Source organism: Rhinatrema bivittatum, chromosome 1, assembly GCF_901001135.1.
Source record: "Rhinatrema bivittatum chromosome 1, aRhiBiv1.1, whole genome shotgun sequence".
NCBI classification, from domain to species: Eukaryota; Metazoa; Chordata; class Amphibia; order Gymnophiona; family Rhinatrematidae; genus Rhinatrema; species Rhinatrema bivittatum.
In genome coordinates this window covers 102,943,652-102,957,770 of record NC_042615.1, presented here as the reverse complement: position 1 = coordinate 102,957,770, position 14,119 = coordinate 102,943,652, and positions in this window count along the sequence as shown.

Sequence of the window (14,119 nt, the reverse complement as noted above, 5' to 3'; positions counted from 1 at the left end):
AGATGGTGATGGCATCCGTGCCACGCGGAAGTTCCAGGCATTGGCAACAGTAAGTGAAGCCGCTTGCAGGGCTGTCCCATGAGTAGAAAATGTATTATAGGAAATAATATGGTAATTTCCTGTTTTGTTTCAAATGAAGGCACATTTTTATTCATTAATAGATGATAATGTACTATTAATGTTATTAGGCATCTTTCCAGCCCCACAAAAAGCCCTCAGTTTTCTGCTAGGTGGGAATGCCCGCAAAACCCCTTTCTTCTTTCCTATACTAACCGATGGAAGAAAAATCCCAAATGCTTGGAAATAAAAAAACAATGGAAAAAGAAAGGGACTCGTAATTGACTGCACAAACGTAGAGCTCCTCGAGGGGCTCACAAAGACAGGTTCCTAGTGTGCATGCCTTTGGCTGTTTTCTGCACAGCGCAGCATTTATTCAATTCAGGGGTACAAATTGATGATGTTGATTAATTGCATCAGATGTCTGTCTCCCAACAGAGTAGCAACCTTCTAGATCAATGATAATAAGCAGCCTCCCTCACTACTGTAGTGCTCCCCCAGTTTTTATTTTGAGTTTTTGCCTCTGTAGCAAGTTTCTTTACAAATTCTTGTTTGGCCTGCTTTTATAATGCTTTACATCTGACTTCTGCTGTCTTCTATTTTCTTCATTTGGATCCCCCTTCCAGAAAATCCCCTTGAATTTAACATCCTTTTTTGCTTCACCATTTGCTGGTAGTTGTACTGTACAGTATCAATTGACTCCCGTTTTTATATATTTTTTACTTTGCAGTTTTTTCAAATATGTCCTACTGCCTGTCTGGAATTTGCACACATTCAATATATGTTCCCATCATGTGTGTACAAGGAACATAGAGTAATTTTTGAACACACATGCAGTGAGTCCTTACCACGGCTACATAAGGATTTCATCGCACCAGTTTTGCAGAATACATATGTTTACTACACCAAGTTGCCCAGCCTGGATCAAATGATTTTGATGTATGCTCAATCACATTGAAGACACCCATTAACAATAGCCCCTGAGGGAGCTCCTGCGGGAGCGAAACTCGGCCAGAGTTGAGCTTTTTCCAATAAAGGCTGTTTTTTCACCGATCAGCTTGTTTTCCCTTGCTTGTCAGCACTTTGGATCGGCTTCCGATTTGTTTCCTGAGCTCTCTCCCACCATGACATACCACGAAGATTTGTAATAATCTAAATAGTGCAAGCATCCCACGTATCTACAAAACTTTAAAACAGTAAATGGGAAATACAAACAATAAAATAGGTGTCATAAGAATGCCTTTAATTTGCCATGTTAAATCACTTGAGTTTTAGAGCACTCAGTTTTAATGATCCACCTTAAACAGCTACATTAAAGTCTTCAATTTAAAAAAAATTAAAAAAATGTGTAATTGAGCAAAATAGTAGTGATGTTTAAATCTGTTGTGAACATGGTCAATTGTTTTACCTACTGCATACAATTTGTGAATGAAGATTCCTCCAAAGCAGGCAATGTTTGGGGTTTCCAAAACATCAATGTCAGGATTTCTTTTGTATTTTTTTCATGGTGGTTTGAAGAACCTTTGCCAAGTGTTCTTTGAGAGACATTACCATCTTGTATGGCTGACAGAGAAGTTGATTATAATCTGTGGTTTTATTCACAACACTTGGATTTGCCATGAACTTCTATTCCAGACAACTCAATATTTGCTATAACTATTTTGATCAATTACACTTTTTTTAAAATTTAAAGCAGTTTACATGAATCAAGAGATTTATTAGGCCCTTTCAAGGTGGATAATTAAAACACTAATGATTTAACATGGCAAATTAAAGGCTTTTCATATGACAACTATTTAATTATTTGTACTCCCCACTTACTGTTTTAAATAATCTAAACAACACCATAATTAGTTAGCCTGTTATCCAAACATTCAGATGTCCATGTCTCTCTTATCTTGCTGGACAGTAGTAGGAGTTACAGATCCAGACCTTGTACACAGGTATCCTGCCCAGGGGCTCTGACCTGGGGAGCTAATCTCATTTAAACATAGATAATTTCTGGGATTATACCTTGGGGCTTGAACCCAGGAGCTTATCCCCTACATAAATAGCTACATGCAATTACTGGGATTATACCTGGGGGCCTGAACCCAGGATCTTATCCCCTACACAAATAGCCACATGCATTTACTGGGGTTATACCTGGGGGCTTGAACCCAGGAGCTTATCCCCTATACAAATAGCCACACAGAAACTTGGATTCAGTACGTCACGATTCCAAGTAAGAAAGTAAGTTCTATTTGAGCAATAGTAGGATAGAACAAATAAATCAGATCCAGACCTATAGAAGAAGTTATGGTAGATAATAGCAATTGCTATATCAATATCAAAAACTTACATTACCAAAGGATAAGCCGTTCTATTGCATCCAGGGCTCTCACTCCCCTCTCTTTCTCACATTCTCTCCTTATACACTACAAATGCTTGGGAAAGCAGTGTCGTTCCCTCCCTCTGAGTTCTTATCTGATTTCAGACAAAGCTGTGTGACCTTCATTTTCTCTCTTAGGCTTTATTATAAGTTAATTGCTAGTTTCCTCATCATAGTGGAATAACTAAATAAACAGACTCTTGCCTGTTCATAAACATTTCACAGTGCAAGACAATAAACAGGAGTTCACTCAGAGGTTGGCCTGTGGCCTTTAAACAAGTTTGTGTCTGGGTGAAAACTCTGAATCCATGTGGCCTATCCTCTGTATATACTCAGCAAAAGTAACAAAAAATGACTCCAACAGCTGGCTACCAGTAACTGCTAGCATCGACCTTATTGATTTCTCTAGAGCTGAAGCCTGCTGATTTCCACTCTGCTACCCAATAGCCTGCATTGTTGCTAGCTCATGCTTTCATTTTTTTCTGTTTTCATTTTGCATCATTATCACTTCCCTTACATATAACTTGAATGAGTAAACAATAGGTTATTTTCAAAACTAATGAGTCAAAACATTTCCCAGTGCTACACAGAACAAAATAAACATTTTAAAAAAAATCTTGGTAAAAAAATTCATAACATTTTTTTAAAAATTAATTTATAGAAAAACAAGATGTTATCTATGACAAACTATTACATACCTTTTTTATAATAAAAGATAAAACCTCAGACAGTCCATACCAATACTCAGTAGTTCTCCAGTGTTACTACTTAGGTTAAGAATTCCATCATAGAAAAAAACCCTTTCAAGCTTTAAAAAAAAAATCCAGTCCATAATAAACAAAAATCCAATGAATATTAGCTGACATGGGCCACAATTTGCCAAAAGTTCTTCAGGGCAAACTGTCAGAAGCACCCCTTTCTTCCAAAAGTTTCTTATTTTAAAATATATTCAGTAGTTTTTCATAGTTAGCAACATGCTTTTTGTAAATTCATTTTTTTCAAAATGTTTTTTGTGAATTTTTTCATCACTGTGTATTAGATAGTTTAGGGACAATGGATCACAAGACACCTAGCCGTAAGAATAGTAGCTAGCACCCTAGTAAAAAGGCTGCTATCAAGTGATATAAGTGAATCTACTATGCTTAAAAGAGAACAGTAAAATTTCATATATGAGATAACTTTGCTTTACATATAGTGAAGAAAATGATAGCAAGCTATAATGAAGCAGCTTTGATTAGGCATACAGTGAAGAAATAATTATAGCTGTATATTAAAGATTGGTTTTGCATAAATACACATCAGAGAATCAGTTCAGTGAATTACTTAAGCATAAATGACTATTGAAGTGCCAAATGTTGTATTCAGAGAAAAAGTTATGATAGACTGTTTTGATTGCTGAATATTGCTGTGATTAGTCCTTAGTCTAAGTTATAGGTCTAGGATTGAGCCTCATGCCGGAGACTGACAGAAGCAAGGTCCCAGGCCTGATGCTGGAACCTGAGGCTGAGCTCTAGTCATCAAGGTGTGGGCATAGGCCTAGGCATGAGCCCAACACTGGAGTCTAGTTGAGGCTGAATCCCGGTTACTGAAGACTGGGCCTAGGGACTTAGGCTTAAGCCCTGGCCCTAAACTTGGTACAGGCTGAGGTAATGTATCAGTCAATGAGGCCATAGCTTGGTTCCATGCCTAGACACAATGCCGGGGGATGACTTGAGGCAAGGTGCCAGTCACCAAGGCCCAGGCCTAGGCCTGAAGCCTCAGTCTTGAGGCCCAGGAATATTTCCTTCCATGTTTTATTTTCTTGATCCAGTGACAAGAAATGACTTTCTCCACTCAAAGGATGTGCCACAGTTATGTCACTGTGGTGCCTTCCTCTACAGTGGACTGCAGTATTTTGTTCTATGGCCATACAAGAAAATGATGCATTCTACCGTGGAGGAAGGCACCACAGTGACATTGCTGCAGCTCTTCCTCTGGACAGAGGACATCATTTTTAGTCACCAGATCAAGTAAAGAAGCTGCTAGAAAGCCTGCACCTGTCCATCAGGGACAAGGCCTATGGCCTAGGCCTGGCCCTAGTGACAGGATCCAGCCTCGACTGGGCCTTAGGGTCAGGCTTGTGCCTAGGCCTAGGTCTCAGTGACAGGACTCAGCCTCAGCCAGGCTATGGTGTTAGATGCATATATTGTCCTTGGGTCTAGACCTCATGCCTAGGATTGGGTTTTAGTGATTGAAATAATTTATGTTTGGTTAAAACTAATGGAATGAACTGAAGTACCCCTGAAATGAATTGATAAATCAAAACACATTTTTCCCACTTCACATTCCTACTGTATTGTGTTATGGGAACAATTGTAAGTTATTTTAAATATCATTATTGACTTATACATAGAAATCAGGCTCCACAAAACAAATACAAAAATCACATAATTCATAGAAAACATGCAAAGTATCAGGTACTATGGAAGTGCCAAAATACAATCTACCATCTCTTAACTCGCAATGGGCTGCAAACGGTGTCAGCTATTAGGAAAGCAAAGCTCTCATTCATCTACTGGTTCTAATAATATGAAAACATTAAATGAACATCAACTCTCAGGAAAATGCAAAACTGAATAAATATACTTAGCTCAAGAAAAAGCATAGTAACTCCATGAAGAAGGCTGTATTCAAAACAGAATGCCCAACCAACATGGGGCCATGTTTCGGTATTGAATGCCTGCATCAGTTAATTAATTTATCTGAAAAAAATAAAAATATGCAAACATTGCACACTTACAATAAAAATAGAACAAGCGCACACCTAAGCTATATTGATAGGACAGAAAACAAACTCACACAACTTGCTGTGGCATCCCTACAAGACCTTTTAGAAATGGCTGCTAGCTGTATTGGAGCCACGTACAATAACATGGGTTAAGTACAACAATGACCCTTCCCCTTTTTTTGGAATACAGTCAATAACAACAAATGCACAGCATTCTCAAAAGACCTAACCTATACCGTCAGTGAAGTGTGCAATTCAACACACAGCCCATTCAATTTCCTTGTTTAAACCATGTGTCTGCACAGAATTTAAATAATAAATTCATTGCTGTTCTTTTCTTGTTAGAAAAGTGTCATAATCATTGCTGCGTGGATGGGGCTCAACTCACTTCAATACTGAAAACACAAAATCAGAAAAGGAATGACTGAAAGCCATGCAATGAGTCACTAATAGGGCTTCCAATTTCTGCTGAGTAATAGAATTGCGGTGCTCAATCATCCTAGTCTTCAAAGCTTTGTTTGTCTTTCCTACGAATATTAGGCGACAAGTGCACTACATAATACACACAACCTCTTTAGTCTCACAAGACGTGAAGGCATATAACCGGTATCTTGACAGACTTACAAAGAGTAATACTGAACTCTGAAATGATTTTCGGCGAGCTGAACATTTCCCACAAGGGTAATGATGAGTTGGACCAATAGCTTCAACAGAATGTCCACTGATACATAGGTTTCGTAATGTTATCTCATATATTCTGGCCCCCAAGTAAAAGCAAAGATAGGCAAGTCATGAAACATTGGATAAGACTGGAAGAAATGCCAATGTTTTTTAATACTATGTTGTATCTTGTAGATGCCCAGCAAAGATGGTAATACACACATGATCTGTTCTTGGGTTGTCCAATTATTTGTGTCCATTCATGAAAAAATCCTATCAAAATACTATTTTTTTAATAATATGTTTATTAACTTTTGCAAAGGATATCCATCAAACATAAGATTTTAATAACAATGGGGCCAATGCAATAAAGTTGTGTAGAAAGCAGGAGCTGAACAGACAGCACCAGCTCTCTTAATGCACGCATGGTGCCCCCAAGGGCTCTGTCAGGAAACACATTTCCCTGGTCAGCAGACCGACTGCCTCAGCTGCCTCAGCTGCTTCCCCTGCACTTTCATTGATTTCCCTGGAATCACAGTTTGAAGACATGATCAAAAAAGATTGTGCTGCATGTATTGAAGCAGGACCATTCAAAGACTTCTTACATAGAGGCTGAGCAAAACACTATGTCTTAGGGAAGGGAGATACACTTATTCTCCATCCGAGCTTCCAAATGGACCAAGACCCAATGAATCTCCTTGCAATTCTGAAGGCTGAAATAATAAATCCATTGGACCAGTAGATTGAGGGTGTAAAGACATTGCATGGAATATCACAATACTTCTATTCCACTTATGAATCATACCAGGTATGAATTTGTCAAAGAGGCAAGAAATTTAGAATTCATGGGAGGAGCAAGGTGTTGCGCTGATGATGGGATGGAGTGCATCTGGGAGCTCTCCAGTGTGGGATGAGGAGAGTGTGTGCCCTTGTGGTTTGAACAGTCCAAGTCTGGGAGTCAGGAGCCTTGAATCCTCCACCAACCTGCACACCCATGAGACCACCAATGCAATGGTGGTCTCTGGGTGGCCCTACGACTATTCCATGCCCTTTCAGACCTGCCACAGGATGCAGCAGAGGCGGCAGTTCAGACAGAGGTCACAGTGGGAGAAGGCCGAAGTTACTGGAGCTTGGATATTAGAACAAAGACGTGGAAATTGGAACTAAGACAGGAAACAGAGAGGGATAAGCAAGACCGTCAGGCGCCTTAGACAGCACGAGGGGCTGGTCGCAGACCGCAGTCCCCTACATGGCCTACATAGCCGGGCGGCTGGTCGCAGACCACGAGGGGAGTGGGACAGGCTCAGGAAGTCTCATAGCAAAGGATTGCAGCAGCCCCTCGGATCCTCCAGAGTCAGGACATGGAAAGATGAAGATAAAACTTGGAACTTGGAAGCTCAGATTTAAAGCAAGGACTCTCCGGAGGCACGGGTCCTACAGGACCTGGAGCATTAGGACCAGATACATAAGGCTGGGGATCACAAGGAACTTCAGGAACGTCCATAACATCAGGAACATTGGAACATCAAAGAACATCAGGAACATCACGGAACATCAGGAACTGAGAGGAGAGGATCACCTTGCTGGTGGCTGAAAGGAATCAGTAAGTTTTTGCTTGGGGAATTTTCTTTTTTAAAAGTATTGAGATGAAGTTAACTATTTGGGAATATTATTTAGTGTGTTTGTGTGTGTTTTTGCTTCTGTGCTTTTAATAGTCAGTAAGGCAGGGAATAAACTGAAGTTAGACTGTTTGTATTTTTAAATAGTCAGTCAGTAAGGCAGCTAACATGCAGTAGTTAGTGTGTTTATTTTTAATAGTCTGTAAGGCAGCTAATAAGCAGAAGTTTGAGTGTTTGTATATTAAAAAAAATAAAAACTGTAGCCAGAAGCTAGAAATAAGCTAGGAGCAATGTACACCTAAGTAAAAAGGTTGAAAGGTTCAGTTCAGTTGCTCATCTTGCAAAGGTGTTAAGGTAGTGTGATTTGGTTTGATTAGGTACCAACATTTGTTAATCAAGAGAACAGTGAGTCACTCTGGCTGACTAACTGAAGTTAGACTGTTTGAATTTCCCAACCCTCCCACCCCTCGACCACCTACCCATAGCTCATCCTTTAATTTATAGGCAGGAGCCATTTTCACAAAACAAACAAACCAAAAAAAAAAAAAAAACCCACCTCATTGACAGTTTGATCATTCCCCTGTAGGTTACTACCAGACATATAGTGAATTCACTAATACATTTAAAGGACGTTAATTAGACACATTCCTATTCCCATAGCAACCTAAAACTTAACTAGGAACTGAACAAATTTGAGATGAAGGCAGCAGTCCAACAGCAAGAGGGGGACTTCCCAGTCTTTTGCATCGAGTGCTACATGTATGATTTTTTTACCCGCTGGTACATGTACATGTGCATGCGATGCAAAGAGCGCCTATCTCTCAGAGAATGAGTCCAATCTCTGGAGGCTAGAGTGGCAGACCTGGAGGAACTGAGGCAGACAGAGAGGTATATAGATGAGACCTTCAGAGACATAGTAGCCAAGTCCCAACTTCAGACTGGCAGTTCTGCTGTTGCCTTGGAGGAAGAAGGTCTCCTGATCGGAGAGCAACAACCTGGTGCAGCAGGAAAGGATACTGTAGCAAGGACCTGCTCTCCAGGTGGTGCATTGTCCTTTCACACCAAGGATGTGTCTCCAAGGCCTACAGCCCAGGAGGGAAGGGTTAGGTTGGCCGTCATAGTTGGTGATTCAATTATTAGGAATGTAGACTGCTGGGTAGCTGGTGGGCATGAGGATCACCTGGTAACATGCTTACCTGGTAAGAAGGTAGCAGACCTCACACGTCACTTAGATAGGATTTTAGACAGTGCTGGGGAGGAGCCAACTGTCATGGTACATGAGGGCACCAATGACATAGGAAAATATGGGAGGGAGGTTCTGGAAGCCAAATTTAGGATTTTAGGTAGAAAGTTGAAATCCAGAACCTCCAGTGTGGCATTCTCTGAAATGTTTCCTGTTCCATGTGCAGGTCCCCAGAGGCAGGCAGAGCTTCAGAGTTTAAATACATGGATGGGACGATGGTGCAGGGAAGAGGGATTCAGTTTTGTAAGGAACTGGGGAAACTTTTGGGGAAGGGGGAGACTTTTCCGAAAGGATGGGCTCCACCTTAACCAGAGTGGAACCAAGCTGCTGGAACTAACTTTCGAAAAGGAGATAGAACAGCTTTTAAACTAGAACAAGGGGGAAAGTCAACAGTCACTCAGCAGTGGATGGTTTGGAGAAATGTATCCTTGAAGGATACTAATGAAACAGGAGAGTTAGGGCATCCCAATAGAGAGGTTCCAATAAAAGCAAACATTGTCCATGTGCCTATATGTAAAAAATTGCAGAAGCTAACTATTTCCAAATTATTCCTAACAACTGAAAATCAGGTTGTTAATACAAACAAAAAACACACTTTGAAATGTCTGTATGCCAATGCCAGAAGTCTAAGAAGTAAGATGGAAAAGTTAGAGTATATAGCAGTAAATGATGAGACTGACATAATTGGCATCATAGAGACTTGATGGAAGGAGGATAACCAATAGGACAGTGCTATATCAGGGAACAAATTATATCACAATGATAGGGAGGATCAACTTGGTGGGGGTGTGGCACTTTATGACCAGGAGGGTATAGAGTCCAACAGGATAAAGATCATACAAGACACTAAATGCTCAGTAGAATCTATATAGGTAGAAATCCTATGTATGTTGGGTAAAAGTATCGTGATAGGAGTATACTACCGTCAACCTGGACAAAATGGTCAGACAGATGATAAAATGCTAAGAGAAATAAGGGAAGCTAATCAATTTGGCAGTGCAATAATAATAGGAGATTTCAATTACCCCAATATTGACTGGGTAAATGTAACATCAGGACTTGCTAGAGACATAATGTTCCTGGATGAAATAAATGACTGCTTCATGGAGCAATTGCTTCAGGAACCAACAAGAGGGGGAGCTATTTTAGATTTAATTCTTAGTGGAATTCAGGATTTGGTGAAAGAGGTAATGGTGGTGGGGCCACTTGACAACAGTGATCGTAACATGATCAAATTTAAACTAATAACTGGAAGGAGGATAATAAGAACATAAGAACATAAGAACATAAGAAAATGCCATACTGGGTCAGACCAAGGGTCAAGCCCAGCATCCTGTTTCCAGCAGTGGCCAATCCAGGCCATAAGAACCTGGCAAGTACCCAAAAACTAAGTCTATTCCATGTAACCATTGCTAATGGCAGTGGCTATTCTCTAAGTGAACTTTATAGCAGGTAATGGACTTCTCCTCCAAGAACTTATCCAATCCTTTTTTAAACACAGCTATACTAACTGCACGAACAACATTCTCTGGCAACAAATTCCAGAGTTTAATTGTGCGTTGAGTAAAAAAGAACTTTCTCCGATTAGTTTTAAATGTGCCCCATGCTAACTTCATGGAGTGTCCCCTAGTCCTTCTACTATCCGAAAGAGTAAATAACCAATTCACATCTACCCGTTCTAGACCTCTCATGATTTTAAACACCTCTATCATATCCCCCCTCAGTCGTCTCTTCTCCAAGCTGAAAAGTCCTAACCTCTTTAGTCTTTCCTCATAGGGGAGTTGTTCCATTCCTTTATCATTTTGGTAGCCCTTCTCTGTACCTTCTCCATCGCAATTATATCTTTTTTGAGATGCGGCGACCAGAATTGTACACAGTATTCAAGGTGCGGTCTCACCATGGAGCGATACAGAGGCATTATGACATTTTCCGTTTTATTCATCATTCCTTTTCTAATAATTCCCAACATTCTGTTTGCTTTTTTGACTGCCGCAGCACACTGAACCGACGATTTCAATGTGTTATCCACTATGACACCTAGATCTCTTTCTTGGGTTGTAGCACCTAATATGGAACCCAACATCGTGTAATTATAGCATGGGTTATTTTTCCCTATATGCATCACCTTGCACTTATCCACATTAAATTTCATCTGCCATTTGGATGCCCAATTTTCCAGTCTCACAAGGTCTTCCTGCAATTTATCACAATCTGCTTGTGATTTAACTACTCTGCACAATTTTGTGTCATCTGCAAATTTGATTATCTCACTCGTCGTATTTCTTTCCAGATCATTTATAAATATATTGAACAGTAAGGGTCCCAATACAGATCCCTGAGGCACTCCACTGTCCACTCCCTTCCACTGAGAAAATTGCCCATTTAATCCTACTCTCTGTTTCCTGTCTACAGCTCTAACACTAAACTTTCAAAAGGAAAACTTTGATAAAATGAGGAAAATAGTTTAAAAAAAAACTGAAAGGTGCAGCTGCAAAGGTTAAAAGTGTCAACAGGAATGGACATTGTTTAAAAATACAATCCTAGAGGCACAGTCCATATATATTCCACACATTAAAAAAGGTGGAAGGAAGGCAAAATGATTACCATCATGGTTAAAAGGTGAGATGAAAGAGGCTATTTTAGCCAAAAAAAACATCCTTCAAAAATTGGAAGAAGGATCCATCTGAAGAAAATAGGATAAAACATAAGCATTGTCAAGTTAAGTGTAAAACATTGATAAGATAGGCAAAGAGACAATTTGAAATGAAGTTGGCCATAGAGACAAAAACTCAAATTAAAACCTTTTTAAAAATATATCTGAAGCATGAAACCTGTGAGGTTGTTGGTTGAACTATTAGATGACCGAGCAGTTAAAGGGGCTCTTAGCGAAGATAAGGCCATTGCAGAAAGACTACATTAATTCTTTGCTTCTGTGTTTTCTAATGAGGATGTTGGGGAGATACCATTTCTGGAGATGGTTTTCAAGGGTGATGAATCAGACAAACTGAACCAAATCACTGTGAATCTGGAAGATGTAGTAGGCCATATTGACAAACTAAAGAGTAGCCAATCACCTGGAATGGGATGGTATGCATCCTCGGGTTCTGAAGGAACTCAACAATGATGTTTATGATCTATTAGTTAGAATTTGTAACCTATCATTAAAATCATCCATTGTACCTGAAGACTGGAGGGTGGCCAATGTAAGGGTCCATCAAGTGCAGCATCCTGTTTTCAACAGTGGCCAATCCAGGCCATAAGAACCTGGCAAGTACCTAAAAACTGTCTATTCCATGTTACCATTGCTAATGGTAGTGGCTATTCTCTAAGGGGCGGATTTTAAGAGCCCTGCTCGCCTAAATCCGCCCAAATCCGGGCGGATTTAGGCGAGCAGGGCCCTGCGCGCCGGTAAGCCTATTTTACATAGGCCTACCGGCGTGCGCAGAGCCCCGGGACTCGCGTAAGTCCCGGGGTTTTCGGAGGGGGCATGTTGGGGGCGTGTCGGGGGTGGGCCCGAACCGCGTGGCGTTTTCGGGGCGTGTTGGGAACGTTTTCGGGGCGGGTCCGGGGGCGTGGCTATGGCCTGGGGCGGTCCGGGGGCGTGGCCGCGGCCGCGCCCTCTGTACCCGCCCCCAGGTCGCGTCCCGGCGCGCAAGAGGCCCGCTGGCGCGCGGGGATTTACGCCTCGCCTCCGAGAGGCGTAAATCCCCCGACAAAGGTAAGGGGGGTGCTTAGACAGGGCCGGGTGGGTGGGTTAGGTAGGGGAAGGGAGGGGAAGGTGAGGGGAGGGCAAAAGGAAGTTCCCTCTGAGGCCGCTCCGATTTCGGAGCGGCCTCGGAGGGAAAGGGGGTAGGCTGCGCGGCTCGGCACGCACCGGCTATACAAAATCAATAGCCTTGCGCGCGCCGATCCAGGTTTTTAACAGATACGCGCGGCTCCGCGCGTATCTACTAAAATCCAGCTTACTTTTGCTTGCGCCTGATGCGCCAGCAAAAGTAGGCCAATTCGCGCTATTTGAAAATCTACCCCTATGTAACTTAATAGCAGGTAATGGACTTCTCCTCCAAGAACTTATCCAATCCTTTTTTAAACACAGCTATACTAACTGCACTAACCACATCCTCTGGCAACAAATTCCAGAGTTTAATTGTGCGTTGAGTAAAAAGGAATTTTCTCCGATTAGTTTTAAATGTGCCCCATGATAACTTCATGGAGTGCCCCCTAGTCTTTCTACTATCCGAAAGAGTAAATAACCGATTCACATCTACCCATTCTAGACCTCTCATGATTTTAAACATCTCTATCATATCCCCCCCTCAGTCGTCTTTTCTCCAAGCTGAAAAGTCCTAACCTCTTTAGTCTTTCCTCATAGGGGAGCTGTTCCATTCCCCTTATCATTTTGGTAGCCCTTTTCTGTACCTTCTCCATCACAATTATATCTTTTTTGAGATGCGGCGACCAGAATTGTACACAGTATTCAAGGTGCGGTCTCACCAGTCACCATGGAGCGATACAGAGGCATTATGACATTTTCCGTTTTATTCACCATTCCCTTTCTAATAATTCCCAACATTCTGTTTGCTTTTTTGACTGCCGCAGCACACTGAACTGATGATTTCAATGTGTTATCCACTATGACACCTACATCTCTTTCTTGGGCTGTAGCACCTAATATGGAACCCAACATTGTGTAATTATAGCATGGGTTATTTTTCCCTATATGCATCACCTTGCACTTATACACATTAAATTTCATCTGCCATTTGGATGCCCAATTTTCCAGTCTCACAAGGTCTTCCTGCAATTTATCACAATCTGCTTGTGATTTAACTACTCTGAACAATTTTGTATCATCTGCAAATTTGATTATCTCACTTGTCGTATTTCTTTCCAGATCATTTATAAATATATTGAAAAGTAAGGGTCCTAATACAGATCCCTGACGCACTCCACTGCCCACTCTCTTCCACTGGGAAAATTGCCCATTTAACCCTACTCTCTGTTTCCTGTCTTTTAGCCAGTTTGCAATCCACGAAAGGACATCACCACCTATCCCATGACTTTTTACTTTTCCTAGAAGCCTCTCATGAGGAACTTTGTCAAACGCCTTCTGAAAATCCAAGTATACTACATCTACTGGTTCACCTTTATCCACATGTTTATTAACTCCTTCAAAAAAGTGAAGCAGCTTTGTGAGGCAAGACTTGCCCTGGGTAAAGCCATGCTGACTTTATTCCATTAAACCATGTCTTTCTATATGTTCTGTGATTTTGATGTTTAGAACACTTTCCACTATTTTTCCTGGCACTGAAGTCAGGCTAACCGGTCTGTAGTTTCCCGGTTCACCCCTGGAGCCCTTTTTAAATATTTGGGTTACATTTGCTATCCGCCAGTCTTCAGGT